This window comes from Anser brachyrhynchus (genome assembly GCF_964034855.1).
Source record: "Anser brachyrhynchus genome assembly, chromosome: 2".
NCBI classification, from domain to species: Eukaryota; Metazoa; Chordata; class Aves; order Anseriformes; family Anatidae; genus Anser; species Anser brachyrhynchus.
In genome coordinates, this window is record NC_137695.1 from 156,785,549 (window position 1) to 156,809,041 (window position 23,493).

General features: G+C 40.8%; 1 protein-coding gene across 11 annotated transcripts in view; it reads right to left on the reverse strand.

Moving 5' to 3' along the window:
* TRAPPC9 (trafficking protein particle complex subunit 9) overlaps positions 1-23,493 on the reverse strand; it is a 556,529-nt gene that overhangs the window by 168,958 nt on the left and 364,078 nt on the right. For 5 of the 11 annotated variants that reach the window (XR_013947303.1, XR_013947304.1, XR_013947305.1 and 2 more), the window contains one exon: positions 1-23,493. This exon is cut by the window's left edge and continues 12,304 nt beyond it; it is cut by the window's right edge. The exons of the other annotated variants lie outside the window; for them this stretch is intronic. The gene's annotated coding sequence lies outside the window, so the exon portion shown is untranslated. 11 annotated transcript variants of the gene reach the window in all.

Genomic DNA, 23,493 nt, shown 5'->3' on the forward strand with positions numbered 1-23,493 from the left:
GAATTAATTAGGTGCCATTACTTTTACTGTGCTACAGTTACTGTCAACCTGTCTTGGAGAAATAATATAAAAAAGACCAAAAGTCAGAGATTTAAAAAGAGGTTCACAAAGGAAATATTAAACAGAAATAATAGTATACCCCTTCTACTTCTTAGAAAACTGACATAACAATAAATAACGAGGACCAGGGAACTGCTAAGGACAACACAGACCAGTCAGAGACGGGCTCTTCCCAAAAGCACGTATTTTCATTAGAATACATACAAATGAATGCATCTGTATTTATTCAAGTAACAAAGGCTATTCTTAGAGAGTGGAAGACCTGTCATGAAAATCAGTAGTTTAGAAACTGATGTAGGAGGGTTATGATAGAGATCTATAAAATCATGAGTGACATGGAGTAGGTGAACAGGGAACCAGCTCCTCTAGCAGAAGCCATGGAGAAAGTCAAACAAAAGTAGCAGATGGCACACTGAAAACAAAGAAAGGATATGCCTCACCACACAATCGCAGTTAAGCCAAGATAAGTTATCAATGCAAAAGGTTTCCTCGAATTCAAAAAAAGCGATCGGACAAAAGGATTGGAAGAGAGATTCAGCGAGATCTATTAAATACAGCACTGCTCCTTCTTGGGTGAGCCTTCAACTGCTATGAAGATTGCTAAGAAGTGCTGTGTTGACTTGATTCGTGTACCATTCCCCAGGGTCTACTGCTGAGCACTGTCCGAGACAGAATCCTGGACCAGAGGGATCGTTAATCTAACCCTGAAATGGCCTTTGTACGTCCTTTATGATAAATGACAAAAAAGACAATAAAGTCTTGCTTCTACTGACATGTTGTGTTAAAAAATTTGCAACCACATAAACTGGCAAAAAGAAATAAAAAATTTCCTTTTGTATTTGCCATTGGTAAGACTAACCTTGTAACCAGTATGCAGTTCTGGTGTCCCCTTCTGAGAGGTAATGCAGAACGATGGGGACGTAGAAAAGGGGGAAAAATAACTGAAGGCTCAAATAAATATTTTTCAGTGACAAACTTAAAAAGCTTAAGCTGTTTAGCTTATAAAAAGATTGAAAAATTACTTGATTAGTGTGTAAGTATCTCTATGGAGTGAAAATGAAGAGTAATAAAGGACTCTTTAATTTAGTGGAGAAACAATTTAGTTTAGTAACAAAGAATGGAAGCTGGAGCAGGAGAAGTTCAGATTAGGAACAAAGCTGGGAGAGTGGGTCAAGCAGTGCCACAGACCAGGCAGGGAAGAGGGGGATTACTCCTATCCGAGCTCTTCATGTAAAGACTGGTGCCTTGCTGTAATCAAAATCAACAATGTTTTAGCAAGGAGTGACATGGAAGTTCCCACAGATCAGGCTGAGTGGTATCTTTTCACTAAAGATGTTTATAAATCCCGTGGACTCACGGATATCTACTTGCAGTGGTTAGTGGGAGAGAAATTGGGAATGACGAGAGTGGCTTTCACTGGCGTGGCTCAGGTAAACCGGGGGATAAGAGGAAACAACCCCTGGCTCGAGGTATGGATTCAATCCCTCGTGGCTCTCAGTGCTTTCCTACTCCTCAGTCACCTTCTGCAGATAAACAGCAGGGGAGGACAGGAGCCTGGGGTAACGCATACTCATAAAGATGTCCGTGGAAGACAGGGGAGACAAAGACAAAACATTAAGCATAAAACGAGAACAGAAATTATAGCTTTTCTAGATATCATAGATATAAAATAGATGACAACTGAGTTGTTTTGGAAAAGCAGGAAGTCTCTGGCAGGGATCTAATTTTATTGGGTCAAAATAGTTATTAACAAAGAGTTGTCTACAGAAAAGAAGATCATTTCCCAAATATTTTGCTTAAATGTATGGCTTTATAAGGAGACACCACATACATATATTTGCTTGTATTTAATATAAAGGGGAGGAGAGATCGAATCAGATGTCTGCAAGAACTAGGAGTTTTTCCATTTTCTCAGACTCGGAGGTTTTCATAAAACTGATTCACTGCTCACTATCTCACATATTTACTCATTTGGCAGACTAGTTTCCCCAAAAGGCTATTTCAATTCAACAATGCCTGTACAGCAGAAACAAAAGCTGGTAAACAGGGAACGATGGATGTTCGCTCATATGAGACAGTGTGAGAATGGAATGGCAAACACCTCATCTAGACTTCTTCAAAACAAACAGAAGAATACAAAAATATTCATTACCAAGAAAGAAGGCAGCATCGAAAATCAAATGGGAGTTACAGAAAGGAAGGAGGGCAGGATGAAGACAGAGCTGATGTGGAAGCCGGGATGGATATGACTACTCTGAACTTGTGCTACAGAACAGAGGTGCTTTCTCTCGGCAGGAAAAAGCAGTACGCTCATCTCTAGTTCACACAGGAGGCAAAAGTCGAAAACATTTTGCGCCTCTTGCAAGCAGAGCGTGGGTCTGAAGGCACTGCTGCTGCCGCTGCTAAGTGAAACTTAAATTGCATCCTCTTATTCTATTACCATGCTATGTTTCCAATATTGGTTTTTGTCATTTTAAATAACTACACCCAGTGCATCTCCCAGCAGGCTGGTCTGTGGACCAAGAGATTTCACTATCAGCTATTTTCTTCATTTTCTTTTTCCCAATGCAGTTATATTGTGTGGAGCTACAGCTGCCCATGCACCTTTGATGAATTTCTGTAAACAGCTCAGCAGTGGGCAGGGGTAACTGGATAACACGAGAGTCCTTTCCCTAGTTTCTTCCTTAGCAGTGACCAATACAAGTGACAGTGACAAGAGCAGAGGCACTGAGGGGACCATTAAGCTTTCTGAGACTTTGGTGTGTCAACCGGAGACTGTCAGATCCTGGCCTCAGAGTCACTGAGGTTGGCAGGGATCTCTGGAAACCAGCTCGTGCCCAAGGCAGGGGCAGCTAGGGCAAGTCGCTCAGGACCATACCCAGTAGCTGAGTATCTCTGAGGACAAAGGCTCCACAGCCTCTCTGGGCAACCTGTGCCAGTGCTCAACCACCCTGAGTGAAAAAGTGCTGGTTTCCATCCAGATGGAACTTCATGTTTCACTCTGTGCTCATTGCTGCTTGTCCTGTCAGCAGGCTCCACCAAGCAGTCTAACTCCATCTTCTTTAGTCCCACCTCTCTGGGTATCTACAAGCATGGACAAAATCCCCTGAACCTCATCCCTGGGGTAAGCAGTCCCAGCTCACTTCCTAAGCCCACGTCTCTCGTGTCCTGGGGAGCCCAGCACTAGGCCCAGCGCCCCAGATGGGTCTCCCCAGTGGTGAGCGGAGGGGAAGGAGCACCTCCTTCTGCTGGGAATGCTCTGCCCAAAGCAGCCCAGGACACTGCTGGTCATCTTTGCCACAAGGGCGTGTTGCCACCAGGACCCTAAGGTCCTTGTCTGCACAGTTGCTTTCCAGCCAGCTGGCTGCAGGCCTGTGCTGGTGTATGGAGTTATTACTCCTCAGGGAGTCATTTCATGCTTCTCTTATTACTCTCCAGGGAGATTTCATGCTTCCCTTTGTTGAACTCCAGGAGGTTTTTGACAGCCTTATCCTTCAGCCTGTCAAGATCCCTTTGAATGATGCCGGCCACTCCTCCCAGTTTCATATGAACTGCAAAGTTGTGGAGGGTGCATCCATCCCACCATCCAGGTCACTACTGAAGAGGTAAAGCAGTGTTGGCCACAGGATCAATCCCTGAAGTAAACTACCAGTGACTGACCTCCACCTGGAATTTGTGCCACTGATCACAATCACTCAAGCCTGGCATTTCTGACAGTTTCCAAGTCCACCTCACTTTCCATTTCTCCAGCCAGACTTCATCAGGTTGTCTATGGGAATGTTATGGAAACGGTGGCAAAAAATGTGCTCATGAAATTCAGGGTAGTGATCCTACTGCTTCTCTCACCTCCTCAGGATCTGAACTCCATCATCCCATGGTCACTGCAGCCAAGGCCCCTGACCTTAACATCTCTGTCCAGTTCTTCCTTGTTTAAAGTGTTAGGTCCAAGCAGATTACATCCTCCTCGATCATCTATGTCTGAAAGCTGTCATTAATGCACTCTAGAAGCTTCCTGAATTTCTTGTGACTAACTCTTTTGTCCCTCCATCCTGGTCTCACCTATTTCTTCCTAAACTGGAAGTTAGTAGGGGGAATCCCACCACATCATTGCCTGCATTGGTCTGTCCTCTGACCCCAACCCATCAGCTCCCAGCTGCCACATTGTTAGTTTATATCCTTCTGTCTGAAGCTTTTGCACTGCTTATGTGTTTGTTCTATGTTTTATATTAAAATAAGAGGGACAAAGTGTTCTGGTTTATCTTCCCTATTCACTCTGCTGCTTCCTGACTGCCTTTCCAGGCACCATGCTCAACTTACATAAGCTTCAAATTGAAAACAAAAATTAGAGTAGGAAAGACTACATTAATAAAATATTAAGAAAATATTTAGTTAGGAGTCACAGCTGGAAAGGTTTGCTGGCAATTGATATTTTGGAGTTTCCCTGATCCTACTATAATTCCTCCATTTCTCCCACTGTGAAATCAGCACATTTTAGATTTGAACTTCTTAAGCTAAAAGCATGTTCAAGAACTTCTTTATTTTCCATTGGTTTGGGAAATTCTGCAAATAAAGTGTTGTTTTAACAGTTTGCATGAAAACATAACAGTGACTAAGATCTATTACACTCCATTTCCAGCCCAGACACCTAGAGAATTAGCTAAATGTGCACAATTTACCTCCTACGTAAATGAAGATTATGGTTAACTCTGTTGAAGTCAATGTAGTTAAGGCAGTGGAACATAAAATAAACTGGAATAAAGTCTAAAGCACTCATTTAAAACATAAGTGATACGTAAAATGGAAGTAAACAGACCATAGGCTTTATGCTGGAGAGCACTATCAATTACTTAGATGAAGAAAAGTGGAGTAGGTGTGTGCTGATTATTATTAATAATAATTAGAATCTGGTCGAAAACAAATACTTTTATATATGAAAATTTAAGTATTGAAATATATATCATAAATCTATGCCATTTTTATTGCATCATTCAAAATAAAGGTCACACACCTGCTGTTTTTCCTGTAGGTAAATCTTCTGCTTGCAGGAAACAGAAGATCAAAATTTAACAATGTGAGGTTGCCTTCAAGGCTCTAATTTCAACACCTGATATCCTAAAAGCTTCAAAAAGATCAAAGGTTTATCTGAAATAAGAGACTGTTGGACCTTGCTTGTCTTTTCCAAGGTATTTTCTCTTAAACAAAGGAAATTGAACAAAATAAGCCATTTCTCAGATATCAGAGTGCATGAAAAAGGCTAGGAGGAGCTCTGAAAGTCTCAGATCACCAAATGAAGGCAGGGCAGGTAGGAAGTGATGGGGAGGGCTGAAGGACAGATGGAAGAACTGAGGTAAATGGATGAGCCGCGGGAGCAGTGCCCGGACAGAGCTAGAGTGGAGGCGGTACGATGTGGCAAGGGTGGCCTGCGAGTGGTGCCAATTAAAAGAGATGAACTCCTGGAGAAAGAATCAGTCATTCATTTAGAAAGCCTGCCCGTGAAGTGAGCATACTCTGAGCTAGGAATGAAACCATGTCTGTGGTTAATAGAATACACCATAAATCTTATTAAGCAGGAAGTCTGAAGAGGCTTTTCTCTCGTTTTGTACCTAAGAGTCTGAAAATCATTGTGTTATTAGATTAGCTTACAGAAAGGTAGTCATTCAATATCCCAACCTTATCCATGGGGAAAAAAATTGTTGAAGAAGATGATTTATAAAAACCACCAAAGCCAAGGCCTATAATTGGAGAAAAGGGATAGTTTAGCCTAGTGTTGGGCTAACAGATGTTAGCCCAGGGAACTCAGACACTGAGTTCAATGGGGATTATAAAGCTTAAGAAAAAGCAGTACCAGCCAGCCATAGCTCAATTCCTTCCAGCGCAGAGACAAGAAGTGGTTTCAAGTGCTGGCTGCAATTGTTCATACTCGCCATAGACTTCCAGCCTGCCCTTAATCACTCAGAGTAGAGGAGTAAATGCTCATACCTAAAATCAGTTCTCACTCCTTGGTCCAAGTGGGACTGAGCTGCTGCGTGAAAAGAAATGAATCAAGAAGGCAGTTCACAGTTTCAAGATTTAATGACTTTGCTGTAGTCAAGGACCTGGGAGAGCCAGGCTTCATTCCCTGCTCTGCCACAGTACTCTTGCACACCTTGAGACACACCATGAATTGTCTCCCCTTGCTTCTCAGCCGCACAGCAGAGATAAAAGTCCCTCCCTGATTTAGGGGAGCACTGCCAGCCAAAAATTCGGGGCTGTTCAGACATAACCACGCTCTAAAAAGTCGAATCTTAAAAGTGTAAATTCAGTTTGTATTTAAAACAATGCTTAAATACATGCTAAATGTAGAGATTGATTAAATCACTATGAAACAATAAAAATCTAGGGGCACTTTGATTTCAGCACATTCTCATGAACTGTCCTAAATACAGATAAACATCTTACAGCCAAACATGCTCATTAATTCCTGAAGATGCTCAATTATTAAAGGAAAAATTGGCTGAAAGGAGTCCAGGAAATATAAGTTGAACTTCCAAACTAATCTGATTTATTTAGCACAAAAGAAACAAGAACTTAAGAGAGGGTAAAAATAACCGAAATGATTTCATACGGTTTTGGTACCAAAATTCGTATTGTTCTCTAAACTATAAATCATTTTCCCACCTAAGTGTAACGCAAGCTATCTCAGTATTTCATACCTAAAGCAAACCAAGTGTAATCTCAACTCTTCTGTGACTCACTTGGATGAAACAGAAAAAAAAAAGAAAAAAAAAGATCACAAATTACATTCTGTAAACCATCAATATATCATAACCAATCTGCTTTTTTTCAATTGCTGAAGGACAGCCCCAGCAACCGGAGATCAAAACGGAGGGACAGTTAAATATTTTTATATCTGCTCTTCACCGTTGAAATTTAATCTCGTACGCTACATGCCAGCCGTGAAGGTATTAGAGTGCTTTTGTGTCCTTCACTTTTTAATCACATGCCTGTTGGACTTTTAACCTTCTGTAGTCAAAAACAAACATGGAATTTATCTTAGCAATGTTTTGGGGCTTTCATTTTTTTTTTTTTTCATTTTGGCTATTTCATATATATATCTGCAAGCAATCTTTGCCAGAGTGTTTGTCTGATAGTCCTGATATCTTAACAGTTGTTATATTCTTTTCAATGTAAGACTTTGCATTTGGTTAGCAGTAGCTAGAGCAGGTTAGCTCTCTGTAGAATCACACATACACAAGACGGGAAAAAAACACGTTTCATCAATGATAAGCCAGCAAAGAAACCTTAGGCACAGTGTCAGGCTGCTTGAGGCTGGGAGAAGGGTTCATAGATTTTTAACTCACTCTCACAACATAAACACTGCCCCGTATCCTACATGCAGGCAGTACCTGCTAGCAGAGCCACATAACCTTTTATGATACAACATTTTTAATTAACTACAAAAGGCGCCAGTTCAAATGCAGGATGTAATATTTGGGATCAGTCTCAGTGGGGTTTTCTCTTGAAGGCATTGGTACAGCCACTGTTAAAATCAGAGACCATCACCTTGTGATGCTATACGGATGGCATTTGCTCAGCAAGCTCCTGTAGTGTCAGAATATGGAGCAGTGCCATGATTTGGATATTTGAATATAAAACATCTTTCTCTGAATACATAAAGAATAGAAAAAAGGCCAATCTGTAGTTCCCTTCTGGTAGCACCGCCCTTTCTAAACAAAAAATCATACATGCTAAGTTGAGAAGTAGTAATGAGTTTTTGTTGTCTCCAATTTCTCTTCAAGTTCCTCTTCTTTTTCATTACCCAGCCTTTGATGATATTATACTTACTGTGATTGATACAGCATAATAGGTTTCCTGCCAGCTCTGGTGAATTATCGGCACGCATGAAAAAATTCTCTGTACCATTAATGTCACAGACACTTGATTACAATTATTATGTTTTAAAGGAGGAATGATAAGCTGTTGGAGGAAGAGTCCCTACATTGCATAACTTCATGTTGTGGAAAACATTGGGGGGGGTGGGGAGTCTTTGATTTCTTTCTATATGTTCCAAGAGGCTGATTTTCCTCTACTGTGTCATTTTCAGCGTTTAAGACCGGAGATTCTCCCATTATTAACAAAACTTCTGAATCATCTGACTGACTGAATAGTTCTGAATCCTCACAAGAGATTTTGTGACAATCCATCCAGTTTCTATTTCTAAATCACAAATGCTGCTTTTCTAAGAACATATCCCTGAAATAAAAATGACAATTATGAAACAAGTTTTAATATACTACCTTGGGATAAGTGGGAAGCCTTCCGGTACACCCTGAAGAGAAATATATCCCTGAATCAAGAAGGGGAATGCCTTGGTAATGGCAGCTATAGAGCGTTTTCCCACATGAATCTATGAAATTACTAGTCTTCCTTCAGACATCATTCATGTCTTTGCAGTGCTTATGTTGCTGTTGCATTTCTTTATTTTGTTTATCCTCCTTGTAGAGAAACACGCAGACTGAAACTATTCAAGGTACCAGGTGAGAAGTTATTTTCTAAGATCAGTCTCAAAGGGAAGGAAAACTTGGAGGAAAAAAAAAAAAAAAAGTGCCCTGTTGTACAATTCACTGAGCGAAACCAAAATAAGAAAAACAACAAAATATCATGACCTGCTCATTCATAGTACAAGTTTGTTTGTTTGTTTTTTTCTAGAGCACTGCTAAGGCACCTCTCACCATGGTATTGGAGTGCCAACCACCAAGCCATGCTGTCCACGTAAGAAGAGGTGGATCCTACAGAACGTCCCCCCCAGTTTTGGTTCACTGACCGATGCTGACCATTTGGCTAGTCTCACTGACCTCCAGATTTCCCAATAAACTTTTGCAGCTTCACAACGTGATGTAGAGAAACACTGCCGTGTACAGATGCAATGGTCACTTCCAACCTCTGTTCCCTTTCTGTCCCCAGTTGTTCTTGGTTTTGCATGCTTTCCTTCAAACGCATTGCCTAACATCCAACCCCAAGCTGCTCAGAGATGGACGTCAACCTATTCTCCTGGAATTCACTTAGAGCCATAAAATTCTTCAAAGTTGGAGAAAAATATCCTAGCATTGATGGCGAGTAGCTCTGCACCATGGCCAATTGGCCCATTAGTGCATCCCACACCAAACTGTGTGGCATGTCAACAAGACTTCTCTCTCCCACAATTTTATTTCTATGACTACCAAGCCTGCAGTTAACCCTTTCAGTTGCCTGCTCAAAGTGATTATTTAGCACTCATTTTCACTTCCTTAATAATAAGTCAACTGCATTGGCTGCATGAAATCAATTTTGGAGACAAATTGATTCACTCAGCTACACAATTGATTAATTCCAACCGGAAGGCGATCGCTGTTGCCATGCAAGTCAGCAGGAACCTCAAATTCACTCGTTCTCCACTCCTCTCTTTTTCACAAGCTCAAGCAGAAGGGAAGTACGCTGTTTTTTGTCAAGATGACTTTGGGAGGGATAAAAGCAATTAGAAGACCTACACAGCATCTCCACAGCACAAATAAATAGGACAATCCCATGCATTGCTCTGGGAAGTGAAAATATTTAACATCCAAGCCTCTCTTCAGGACCAAATCTGTGGTGTGTGCATTACAAAAGGGAAAAGGATGCTTGTAGACAAGGTCTCGGCAATGTCGGAGGAGTGGAAAGAAAGCAGGATGACTGTCAGGCATGTCCATTCCTCCTTTATGTGCTTTCCCACACTTACACACACAATTAGTCACAGGTAAGGATGCCCAGGAGCCCTTGTCAGTCTCACGTCGGGTGGTTTTCAACATAAAGTCAACATCTGAAGAAATGAAAGAGAACCAAGGACACCACAAGCAAAACATGTCATGCTATGTAAAGCTTATTAGGGAGTTGAAAAATAAATGCAGCATACCAGGTAATGGTTTTGCTGAGCTTTTTTACAGATGACCTCCACAGTTCCTGCCTGTAAAGGAGTTTGAAGGAGTGAAATAATAAGAATTATTATGAAGCCATGGCATGCTCCATGTTAGTACTTTGAGTCATTGAACAATTAGGGCCTGTGAAAGGTTTGAATGTCCATCACGATTCAAAGTCACAGAAGAAGCCTTAATTTTTACATTTCCTAACTCCTTGAGGATTTGACTCCGCAATTCAGTCTTAACTTTCCTAACTTACGATTCTTTCAGCGTCATCTTCAGAAATGATAGGGCCACACACCGAATCCAGCAGCTAAATGGCTTCTGGGTGTCTCATCACCAACATGTTTTAACAATGCTCCAAAGACAAGCTGACCACGAAACTCTCACAGATCTGGCCTCACCTTGAAAGTGTCTGGAATATAAGAAACTGAAACACTCCTTCCATCTGCAGAAAGGGACGTGGTCACATTACAGCTGAGGATCCACTACAAAGAATAAAGACTTCTTAGCTATGCTTAAGTGAAATATGGTTTTAGACTGCTTTGGTACATTTAATGACTAAGAAAAACTACCAAAGAGAGTTCCTGAGTACTAATGCAATTTAGTAGACTAATACTCACTTTTACTTTAAAAGAAAGCCATTGAATTATGTCAGAATAAAAGATATTGAAGAGATATTTATAATTTATGTACACAAACAACTGCACAAACACGTTAAAGCAAGACTGCAACCAGAGGAAGTAGTGTTTGGGTTTCTTTTCAGACAAAATATATCGTATGTGCTTGACGTACAAAGAGAGAGACTTTTGGTGGTGGTGGGAACAGAAGACAAGGATGCCTATTGACTACGGTCATTAGTATTCTGTGACAGCCTCTCTCAAAGCTCTGACACGTCTAAGATGGGAGCCCATACTTCCTAATACTTCATTCACCTCTCAGATTTGTAGTGATATAAATCGTTCTTAACTGCTTTCTAATTAAACCAGGATGCTATTTTTCCTACTTTTGCTCTGATTTAAATATTTGGTTAAATACTTTTCAATTAAGCCAGGATATTATTCATATGAGAAGCTTGATACTTCATTAATCAAGTAAAGCAGAAAGCTGCTTTTCTTTCCTATGAAGCAGTCTCAGATCATAAGATTTAAAAAATTATAACTTAAAATCTGAAAATCTGAGGTTTCTCCCCTCCATTGACCTTAATGAATAAAACCTGAGTATGAATTTTAAAATTCAGTGTCTGGAGAGAAGTCATCTTTTTTCTTTGGAATACTCGCTCTTTTTTTTTCATGGAAAAGCTCTAAGTATTTCTAAAACATTGATGTATTAATTTTCCAGCAATCAAGCCACACTGAAAATAGCAATGAAAATTGACATTTGACAACAGTATCAACATAACATTATTTAGTGCTGACATTAAACAAGTAGTATCTTTTGCTGCCACTGCACAGCCTTATCTTGTACCTATCAAGAACTTTTCAGGTTCCCTACGCAGTCGAAATGCTGATCAAGTCAAACATCCTGATTTAGTGTTTGCTTTGATTTCAGTACCTATAAGCTCCACGTTTGGATATTAGCACTGAGCTTCAAAGTACTACATGGTGTCAAATGAGAGGAGGACAGAGGCCACGAGTCCAGTATCATAAAAATGAAGGATCAGCTAGCAACGGTCTAAAATTGAGCTCATTTGCACCCAAGTTAAAGATAAAACCCAGAGGCTGAGAGATGAATGTTAGCCTACACAGACACGTTTGGACTTGGCACTTGCAAGATTAAATAAAAAGGTAATGAAATAACTTTTTTCCCCTGCACAGACTAAGTCAGCCTCTACTCTGACTTCCACTATTATGCTACATTAATAAGCAATGCAATACTTTTTCACCATTTTGAAGACTGCAGGAGTCTGCTGGTAAATTTTTCATTTTCTAGAAGGCAACACTGAGAAAGGGACGGCAAGGAACGCGCTCTAGACCACAAAATAAGACAGAAGCAACTATTAAAGTAATTGCATCATCCTCGGGATGTTAGAGCATGTTAATGCTTTCCAACGAAAATTCGAAGTCTCAGCCCAAATGAAACACAAAAATACAGTGCACAGCCCTCGCTGCTAGACAAACAGCACAAATAATATTCTGCTTCGGTATGGCAGAAACTGCTGAAAATCCAGAGTGGCCAGCGATGCCTTTCCAGTTAAACATCACATTTCTGCAGACTTTCTCTGGAGACAACAGCAGGAATCTTCAGTACAGTGAGCAATTAGCACCTCTGCTATAGTCACTCACTGATAAAACCTGGCCCGGCACAGCTCTTTCGTGCTGTAAAAGAAATTCCTGCAGTTGGACAGGTCTGTCTGCTCCTGCAGCCAAATATTTGGCCATCCTGACTGTCAGACTCTATACCTCACTCTGGGGAAAGCCAGGGCTATCTAGCAGCTCCTGCAAGGATCTCCATTTATTTTATGACTAATTTCCGTGTTCCCCATGAAGAAGGAACACCATGCTTTTAGTCGTAACTGTTTGCTTGCTGATCTTAAAATGCTCTCAAAGTGTGGGTGGAAGAGAAGTCCTGTAAAGAACCAGAGTAAAACTCATCCTGTATCAGAGGAATTATCAGGGAGGAAGATCCTGCACTTGGTCTAAGCACCTTTTTTTCTTTAATCGGCGTTCACGTAGAGAAAACAGTCATACACTGAAGACAAGCATGTCTAAATATTTCAGGTAATCTGACATATAAAGTACTACCAGTGTTTCTTCAGTAGGCTTCAAATAAAATAGGCAGCCTGAAGCCACAGACATGTTAATTAAGGTACTTAATGAAGACTGAAGAAGGGAAAATGCTACCACGTGCCTCCCACTGACACGGAGTAGACCACTGCTCTGCCCCTAGAAAGGAGGAAATAAAATCTCAGTATTGCCCAGTGGATGAAGCTAATGCTCTGGCTGAGGGTGCGATAAAGGATGAGTCGTATTTTGGGGAAACGTGGAGAAGGCAGGCAAAATCCATCCCGAACCGAGAAAATGAGGTGCCACCTTAACACCTAAGAGAAATAGGGAAAACCTTTGAAAAGCTCTCTGACCTTTCGCAGGGAAGGTGAGAGCCCTAGGACATCCTGTAGCAGTGGATAAACATAAATATCTACATTTATTAAGATGAGAAACTCAAGTCCAACTCATTAAACTGGTTTGCCTCAGGCCATTCAAAAGTTTCACGATATTTGGAAATCCATGCAAAGACCTCTGCATGAAAAACTGCTCCTTTGGGTCTCAGCCTTGGTCCCCAAATGGAAGATCAATGTAGGAACAAGAAGGTTTTCTGCTCCTTACCCAGCTCCCCACGTACCCACCAGGACAACTCTACATGTGAAATGATCGATGTCTATGTCTTGCTTTATGGTTTTTATAGTTACTCTGCACTCCACTGATCATGTCACTTCCATTTCTTTAGGAAAGAACAATGCAAGGAGTTTAAAATTCTGATGCCACCATTGTATCACTTTCAGTTAGATTAAGACTTTATCCAGGATGTAATTCCCAAATATTATATTCAGAAGAACCTTACGTTGGAATATGGGAGGTCACGCATGGTCTTCTTAATAACTACGGAATAAAACACATCAAATACAAAACCAAGTACAGAAAAAGTTCTCTTTTTGCCAGATTCATTGTCACCTTTCAGAGATATAAATACAGAGGGAAGGGCATTTTCTCCAAAAGAAGCAAAGAATAAGGGTTTTTTTTATTTTGCATAGAACTCAAAATTACAAATCGGTGGCTCATTTTTGAACTGTGCAGTCATGACATCCTTTCCTTTCCTGATATTTTCAGAATACATTAGCTCAGCAGTATCTGTAGTTTACAGTAGCAATTAGCATCCTGGGGAGTCAGCCGCAAATAACAAATTCATAAACAAAATAGAATTAATCAAGTGTAAAATTAAAAATAAGGTGGAGCTTGCATAATCTTAGAATGTCAGAACAGCTAAGAGAAGCCCTTGCTCCAGGCAAGGATTAGTCTGTCAAAATAATGGTCAAATATTTAAGCACGCTTTTTTTCCTTAATGGTTTAAAAAATTAATGAAATTTAATTATATATTTAAATAATAGCAATATTATGGCCTGTCTAGCAATTAAATTGGAACCATAATCACCTCACTGAACGTCAAGATGTCCTTGCAAGGTCTCCATTTCAGTAAGACACGGTACAAGAGAGACACACTTAGCCAGAAATGTGCAGGTAGACAAAATAGTGGACAACAGCATATGTTTTCTGTGAACAAAATCCCAAAGTCAAGATGTGGTAGGAAGGTCTTCTGACATTACACTATGTTATATTGGTCGGTTGTTTTTTTGAGAAGCATCCCCATACTTTAGGTAACTAAGTACTTTAATGAGCATATATGTATGTATGGAGAAAACCATTCAGAAGAAGTCTACTGGGTCGAGGAAGTCTACTGGGAGACTTGCTGTGGTAATTTACCCAGGAAGTGCTGAAATATTGACAAAAAAATATATATCAATATTAATTTAAAATATTAAAAAATAAAAATGAAACCAAAAATGAAACCAAAACACACCAAAGACAGATCAGACAGAATCATCAAAGCTTGTCAGAAAGGCAGGTAACATTGTCTGTCCTGGAAACAACTGTACTCAAGCAGCCCTTGCAAACTTATAGGAAAACTCACAAATGCCAAGTTACTTATGTCCTTAATCAGCAGCAAGATGAAAATGTTATTGAAGTCCTATGATTTGCTTTGCATTTCTATTCAAAATAGTTTCCCTTTAGAACATGCTATTGAAAGGAAGCGAAGAGTTCTGAACCATTATTTTCCATACATCTGTGAGAAAAACCCTTTTTACCTCAGGCTGGTCAAGAACCACGGTATTACAGAACGGCAAAGCCCTGTTGGATTACCAGTCTCATACCTGAAAGCACTCCAAACAATTCCACAATAGCAGATTTAATAGATACAGCCTTAAAAGAGAAAAATCAAAGCAGAGTTTGTAATTTTTTTTTTTCCCATTGAACACTAAAACACTCGCTAATTAGAGTCATAACACTCCTCCTGGCTAGGTAACAATTATCACTGCCATTTTACAGGTGGCAATTCCCAACTGCTAATTGGGAAGATTCTCTCACTTATTAGAAGTGAAAGGATCTCTATCAGGTCGCACCACGACTCAAAAGGACAGACACCACTGGAAAGTGAAGTGTCTCGATCCATTGGGTGGCAAGAGATGGTGAATTAGTTATGCATTTACTCTGATCAAAGACAGAATTTTCTAACAGACTGCCCTGCTATAGCTCGATGTGCCTCTATCTTTCATCTTTGTACCATAGCAAAATTGCAGTGAAAAGAAACAATTTTTCACAAAGCCAGCCCTAAACACAACAGCACAGAAGCTATTTTTTGCAGCTAGTGCTCAATGCTTCGCACCGCCTCTTTATTCTTAAGGCAAAGGGTCTGTATTTCATCAACTGCAAGGTGGGAAGTGGATCCATGCACGAAATGAAGAGAGCTCTTGCCTTAACATACAGCAACGCAGATGAGTCATTTTAAGGTCTAATCAATGGTAACAACAACCTGATAGCCGAGTCCTGAAAACTGACGAGATGTTTCCAAAGGGCTTTCATAAATTTTCATAAGGGGCCTTTCTGCCATTTAAACTAATACATACCAAGGGATCAATATTACAGGAGTTTCTGCATTTGACGAGGAAGATACAAAAACTTGCTCCTGGATTTCTCTTTGACCTATTTATATTCTCTTGGTTGCTACTGTCCTTCAGCAATGCAGAGCAACTAAATAAAGAAGCTCTAATTTATCTACATATTTGACATATGTCATTATTTGCCCAATTTTATGCAAAGTAGGTGTCTTCATAAGTGTTTTTATAGAATATATTTATAAGCTAAAACAGAACTGATGGAGAGCTATAAATCCATGTCAGTCACGAAGAGGTATTTTAATTTCCCAGAGATTTGGACTGACCAGGCCTGGCTTGCCAGGAAAACTCAGTGCTGAGCAGGTGCTTTATTTCTTGGCTACAAAAATACCTCATCCTTCTTCTCCTCACATTTCTTTTAGCCTTTGTTCTCAATCTGCAAAATCTTCAGAAAGCAAACTTGTGCTGATGGTCAAATTGCAAGCCACAAAGATTCAGGAATATGCCGTCACTGGATACAGCATAAAATCTCGTGTTAAAACAACAACCTTTCACCACAGACCGCTCCACTCGGCGTGTGGTTAGCACGCCATTCGGGACAGGATCCTAAAAACCATCTGGAGCATCTCAGCAGCGGCAGGGAGCTCACCAGTGCGAGGCACAGATTCAGCCTTTCAGTTCGAGTGCCCCTGCTTCAGCCTGTCGTCTTCTGGCCAAGACTCTGATACTCCGATAAACAAGGAGACAGATTATAAGCTAATTTGATATATTGTAGTGATGGGAATGGCATACGTGACAACACATTTGTTCTCTTTTGCCTATGTCTCCTAATTTTTCTACCTTCCCCCTATCGTATGCTTTTTTTTTTCTATTTATTCTCCTCCGTATGTTTCTATATAATAGAGAAAGTACAAATAAAATAAGAAGTACAAAAGAGAAAAGAGACATCTCTCTATAATTCTAAATTTTGTTGTGCGATGCTTTCATTCTGGTAAGCATTTGGGGAAACAGATTTTACGAACAGGTTCCATTAACAATAATGGGACAAGTTTCAAAAGTAATACAAGCTGGTGTACTTCAGAAGTGCAAAGGCTTCAATTACAGGCTTCAGGCGTTTTTTCTTTGCTCTGCAATAACTAAAATCACTGATCTAAAGAATAAAATCCACAGCCTTCCAGCTTGCTTCCTCGTGTAATATAGTGGCCTTTGCCTACTTCCAAAGCGACGAGTGCCTACACCGTAAATCTCTGCCCAGGCATACTGATGACAGTGTCACAGGGAACAAATACACCATACTGCTTCCTAAGCACTCTCAGTTCTTTTGTCTCTTACCCTGCTGGTTCGTTACCTCTGTACTGTGTCCACTGAAGTCTTCAGAATAGGCAAAACTACCTAGGAGAAGTTAACCAACTTCAAAAAGCACTTTTCATTTGGTATACGGAACACAACAGGGGGTATGCCAACTCTGAGCACACCCCAGCTCAGTTAGTCATCTCAATGGTATTAAACAGTAGACTGCCAGTCATAGGTTTTAGCTTGGGTCTCATTAGGGAATTATTTCGGACCCCACGAATGTCTCATGAAGGACTAGGTAGGCATCTGTAAGCATGGGGGTTCCTCAAGCCAAAGGAAAAGGCATCCCAGGGGTGATCACACATCTGGGATCCCCTGGAGATGCTGCAAGCTTCTCAGTGTACCACTTACAAAAAAACGTACAATACAACCCCAAATTATTATAATGTCATAGGCTTTCTTTTAAACATGATGTCTGTAGAAGTTCTCTCCAATACATGATCCAAGAGTAGAATGGTACTGATAGAGTTTTTAGCTAATAGAATTAAAGACGCCATTCTAATCCCAGTTTGAAGTTATGGGGTATTAAGACATCGTGTTTTGATCTGGGACCAAGCATCTGACTTCCAGTGGATTGACCCCGTTAGGGAGCTGAGCAAGAGGAGCTTGAAGGCTGCCCCCTGAAAACTGCCTGATGAACCCTCACCAGCCCTGGGACTACAAAAACACCCGTCTTACAAAATACTCATCAAAATGCCATAAATGGTGTGAATTTTCCCATAATTAGGGATAGGGGTGAAAGGTTCTCGTTATTTAACATCTATTTGCACAAGGAAGTGGAAACAACTTCTGCTGGGTCAAAACAAGCCAACCTATTGCAAATGAAGCACGTACTTCAAACGCTTCTCTGTGTCAGACAGCCAGGCCAACTTCAGCATTTTACTTTTTTGCTTTTCCTTCAGAATTGCTCAGAAATTGGATCCTGCCCTCAAAATCCTGCCCTCAAAACCCATCACACCTGGCCCATCTGTCTCCACAGCGTGCAGATTTACTGCTTGGTGTTCACCTACCTCTGCTTCGACTCGCCATGGCCTGCATTTTGTTTCCCTGTCCAATTAGACTGATGGCCTTTCTCATTTAAGAACTGGCAACCAGACTCTACTACATATACACTGGGTGCTACCAAACACTTTTCCTAACTTAGCTAGAGATTTATTTCTTTTCGATTATTCAGGGCATGCAAATTTAATGAATTTTGCAATAGCTGGTATACCATACCTCTGCTTTACAAACATACCTCTCCAATGCTCTTTTTTTCCCCCCTAGTGCTTCAAAGAACTTTGTGAAATTTCACGAATGAAATCAGAAAGTGCTGATTTGCTTTAATTGTTAGAACTTATTCAAGAACCCCCAACACATTCTGATTGTATCGAATGAGACCGGTAGAAGCATCTCAGCAACAAGCATCACTGCTGTATCTCTCTCTTAGTAGGCATAGAGAAGTTTTTGACCATATACTACGGATGAAGTAGATACTGCTTTTGAAAAGCAAAGGCTATGCATAGTCGGCTCAGTAAATTTCAGAACGGTAATCATTAAAAATAAAAATTAAGCTTCAGTTGTTTGGGCTGTAGACTCTGCTTCAAGAGTTTTTAAATGCACAGGTCTGATTTACACAAAATTTCTACATTTTTGCTTAAGGATGTTCCTGTATGATTGCCAAGTCTTTCTTTAAACTATTCTCTCCTCCTTTCTCTTCCACCCTTGTATTTGTCATTACTGCACTTACTTATTTTTAAAGGTTGTTTTTCTTCACAAGAGCTAAATAGGAAAAAATCTGAAAGGTTGAACCACGGCAGATAATATAAATTTGGCAAACGATTTCCTTCCCTGTCCATATCTGCCAAAACTCAAAATACATCCCCTCTTTAAGACTTCATGTGCTACTGCTGATTTAGAAGAAGTGAAGTAATAATTTGTTCACTTGCATTTTAACAAACATGAGGAATGGGACATTGGCGTGCGTGCCTCCTTTTAGTAGCAATCACCAGTCATCTCGCCTGGCCAAACGTGCTTTTTCCTCCTTATGTGGAAACAAGGAGAAATCTCCTTGCTGGCCCCTTTTCTGCAGAGCAAAGCACTACAAATTCAGATGAATCCTGTAACTTCCAAGCGTTTTGTCAATTTTGAGCACCCTGCCAGTGATCAAACCCAAATGGTTTCCTACTAGAAATCTCAGCTGCTGCTGCTCTAAGTACCTACCCCAGTTCTGTGCTGCAGTGATGTGGTGCATTTATTATGACACACAACAAAACAAAATCCTAAAACAAGCCCCTCTCTGTGCTCCCCTAAGGTGGCACTTTAATGCAGGTAAAACAGGCTGACTAATCTCAGCTCAGTAGTTCAAATCAAAAAGCTTTCCTTGCCTGACTTTGCAAAGATTTCAACATGATTAGAAAGCATTTTGGTCAAAGAAAGCTGAAGTTTGAACAACAAAGGAGAAAAACACACAAGCATTAGCCACGGGGAAGCTTGTCCCACTTGTTGTCCCCTAATGCACTGACAGCCATCATGAGAGAAAATTATACAGATTAATAATTTCCCAGTGGTGTTTTCACAGAATCAATTTTATATCATGAATCATTTTCTTTTAGAGCACTTGCTCTCTGTAGCACTTCAAGGATGTCTGAGACAGAGCAGGGATGGGTCAGGAGCAGGAGAGCTGGAAATGCCTTTGCTGCGACAGGACTAACAGGTTGCCTTCTAATTATTACGTTGTGGGCTAAAAGGACTATCGGTGACATTATTTTATACCAAGTCGCCGCTAAACTACTGCAAGTTTTACCCTGAAGCCTTTTTCTTTCACATGCAGTCACATTTTAGATAATACATGGTTAAAAATGTATATGCTTTCTCTTTTGCCACCAGCAAACTTTCTTTAGGGGAACTGCAAAAGCTGCAACAAGGAGCAGCTACCGTAACACCATGGGTAAATTGTTCAGACCTGAATTACACCTTAAAGACTCTGAAAGTCTTCAGGCTCTTGGTGTTGTATATAACCTGAGCTGCAAGATTCATTTGCTTTTGCTTAATAATAAGAACTTTTCTGTCTACCTTTTTGCTCAAGAGCAGATGATCAACTTTTACTCAAAGTTCGGAAAACGTATATTAGTCTTCAGGCAGAAATAAAGAAGGGAAAAAAAACTCCCCTTGGAGGAAAAAATCGGAAAGGTTTAATACTGCAGTCAAGGAATTCGGATGGAAACATTCATGCAAGATTAAATGTGAAGATTTTTGTAACGCTTTTTGTAATCAGTGTGGATGTATTTAGGTAAAATCTAATTTTCCAGGGAAATCATAAATGCCTCATTTTCATAAGAAGCCTGAGGGAAGCTATATGTACTAGAGATAACAGAGATTACATCAGGCAGAGAAGGCAGTATCACCGGATATAAATAACACGAGGAAGTACAGATGCAATTCCATCAAACACCACCTCCCTAGACTACAGAAAAGACTCACCTCGCGCTCTAGGTACGTTGAGCATCTCTCTGGTACGTACAGAAGGCTCTCATTACAGCAGGATTCAAAACTGTCCCGACTGACATGCTTTAAGACGTGGCTCTCACCTGAAAGGAGGTGATGTGCTTTCCCTGGCCGGGCTTGAACAGTTCCAAAAACTGCTTTGCAAAATAGGACCTCGTGCCGGTAGGATACAAAGTGCTTTACAGCACAACTTGGTAACTACACTTTATAGCTTGATCCACCTCCGGAGCTAGCTACGAGGCTGAATGCTTTAGTGCTTGGCTAGGAAGAACACGAGTACCCGCAGCTTTTCCTAATGTGGTTTTATTTCTCTCAAGGGAGGACCGAAAAAAACATTCACGGTAACTGAAGGGCCATTGCCAAATGCTGTTCAGTCCAAAGTTTACACAAATTACAAGAGAAATCTAAATATTTTCGTGTTTTATGAATTCTAAAATGAACGGTCATCAACTGAGTGCAAATATGGACATTTTACCATCATTAACAGGGACATTCTCCATTATTTCAAATAAAATATTGATAATTTCCTCACTCTTTCCTTTCATGGGTATTTTCTAGCCCAGCTGCTTTTAAAAAGCATTCTTTCTGCTTTTTCAGAACCTCTGTGATTACCATTGAAACTTTTAGCTGTAACTTGAATTAAAGACATGGAGGAATAGGAGAGTTACAAGTACCATCCCAGGTCCTGTCAAACATACCTTGAAAATAAGAGAGCCTCCCCAAAACTACCAGTTGAGGAAGTGGTAGAAATCCAGTTGCTGGATCTTAGGAGCGCATTAAAAATAAATACTGAGAAAGAAGTCCACTCTCCACAGAGGTGTTGGACTCTTTTGCTTCAAAGTCTCAAAATTTCAGTTGTCAAAAATTAATAGTTCTCCAAATATAATTACCAACCTTAATATCCACTCTCTATCCGCACAAATTTGGGATTTCCATTACTCTCCCAGTCTCCACAAGACTGTCAGCCTCTTGCCGAGGGGGTGACCTGAAGCAGACCTCTGCCAGGTGCTGCCTACAGCAGCCTCCACACTTTGTACATGCACAAGCACAAGGGCTAGGGCACGCACTCGGTGAGTGAATCTGCGTTTAATCCCATGTGCCACCGAATATTCTTTAACATAAGACAGGCTTACTTCTACCTCCATAACATTTTTGAGGCCATAACTTTTTTTATTGTTCTTTTGAGGAACATACAAGCTGGATCAACACTTTTTGTCTTTTTTTTTATGGTTCTGTTTAGGCAAGTGTTAATAAAAATCATCTTCAGTTATGATTCAAATAGAATTTTTCCTCTTGAAAAATTAGTTTCTCAGACGAAGCCTCCCGAGCCTTACTGTCTGATACGTCTGGCTTTTCCCACCTTTCTGCCTCCCCCAGCAGATGTTCAACAGGCTTGGTGCAAACACAAATGGAATAATGTCACCTCCCGGTCCCTCAGGAGAACGTTTCTGTTGAGATGGTCGAGGTGGACTCTCCAAGGAGCCATAGACAAGCCTGCAGGTCTGGCTGCACACCACGTGCCCTCTCCCCAGCCTTCTCAGGACACGTGAGGAGGCGCCCGGCCTCCACCGCTGCCGACACGAGGCTTTGCTCATTCCCAAGGATAAAGTCTGAAACGTCAACCTACCAAGTGGCAATGTAGTGTGGTATTGCTCCAGAGTATTTAGAAAGGAAGATGAGATGGAAGACTAGGACCAATGTTTGGGGTTGAGGACAGACTGTCATTACGCTGCCATCAGCAGACACAGCAACCAAAATGTGTAAGGGTGATAAAAGAGCTGGATTGTCTTTTAATTCTGGCCCTTGCAAGTATCTTGCAAGGATAGGGACATGGTTTAGTGGTGATATTGGTGGTAGGGAGGACGGTTGGACCAGATGATCTTGGCGGTCTTTTCCAGCCTTAATGGTCCGATAATTCTATCTAACTGGAGACAAAGACGCACAGCCATGACAGTTTGTAGAAATGATTCCTAAACATTTCCAACCACAAATTCACTTCCCTGAACAAATAATCCACTTTCATTTACACTGCCAGGCTCTTTCCTCAATTCTGAGAAACACCAGCCTGTATGGGACAACACAAGCCATCACACTCAGCTCACCTCCGTGGTGCTGTGCCACTGATGGGTTCCCACCAGGCCCGGGACAATTCCTCTGCGCTTGACCTCACCGGTTCTCCAGAGGTTAAGGAGCAGAAACGTAGCTTAAATCAAATTCCCTAAACTGATGGATGCGCCCTGCCTCAGGGCAAAAATTATCAGCAGAAAGTGTGCGGGTGCGTGGGAGGGCAGCACAAGTAGTCATTTGTGCCTTTCTTTCTCTCTCAAATCCTTTTAGTGAGCTTTGCCCTCCCCTCAACCTCCCACTTGCCATTTAAGGTAGTCTGCTGTGAGGGCTGTATAGTACACTTGAAAGTTAAAAGCTGATCATTAAAGTAATTAAAATAAGTCCAAGCGTACAGTGGCCTCTGCCTTTTCTGCAGCCATTCAATAACTGTGTTGGATTTCAAAAGGAAATTTAAAATTCCAAATGCAAATTTTACACAGATGAAAACAGCCGATGTTGATACCAATTATCTGACCGGTATTTTAGATGGACTAAAATCAAAAGGCAACTTCATCTAAATATTTTAAACTCATTTCTCCAAAGCACGAGTAAGGCCAATAGCTCAGCGAGATTTTATAAAAGATTCTCTTCCCCACCAAAGCAACAGATTTTATGGAAATGAATAAAGACGTGGCAGAGACGTACATTTTCATCTTTTGGGGAACAGGTGAGACTGTGGGAGGGTTACGAAGACTTTCTGTCTCTTGGCGAGCATTTGCTGAAATGCCTGCTCTCAGAAGCCCATTCTTCTTTGCCCAAAGTACCTGGGACAGCCTGGTCCTGGAGAAGGAACAGCGGGTGGCAAGGACCACGAGCCTGAGCTGGTAAGACAGATTTTTTTTTTGTTCCTGTTCTATTAGGCAGTCATCTACTGTCAAGCAGATCTGCTAATGAGAAGACAGAACAAAC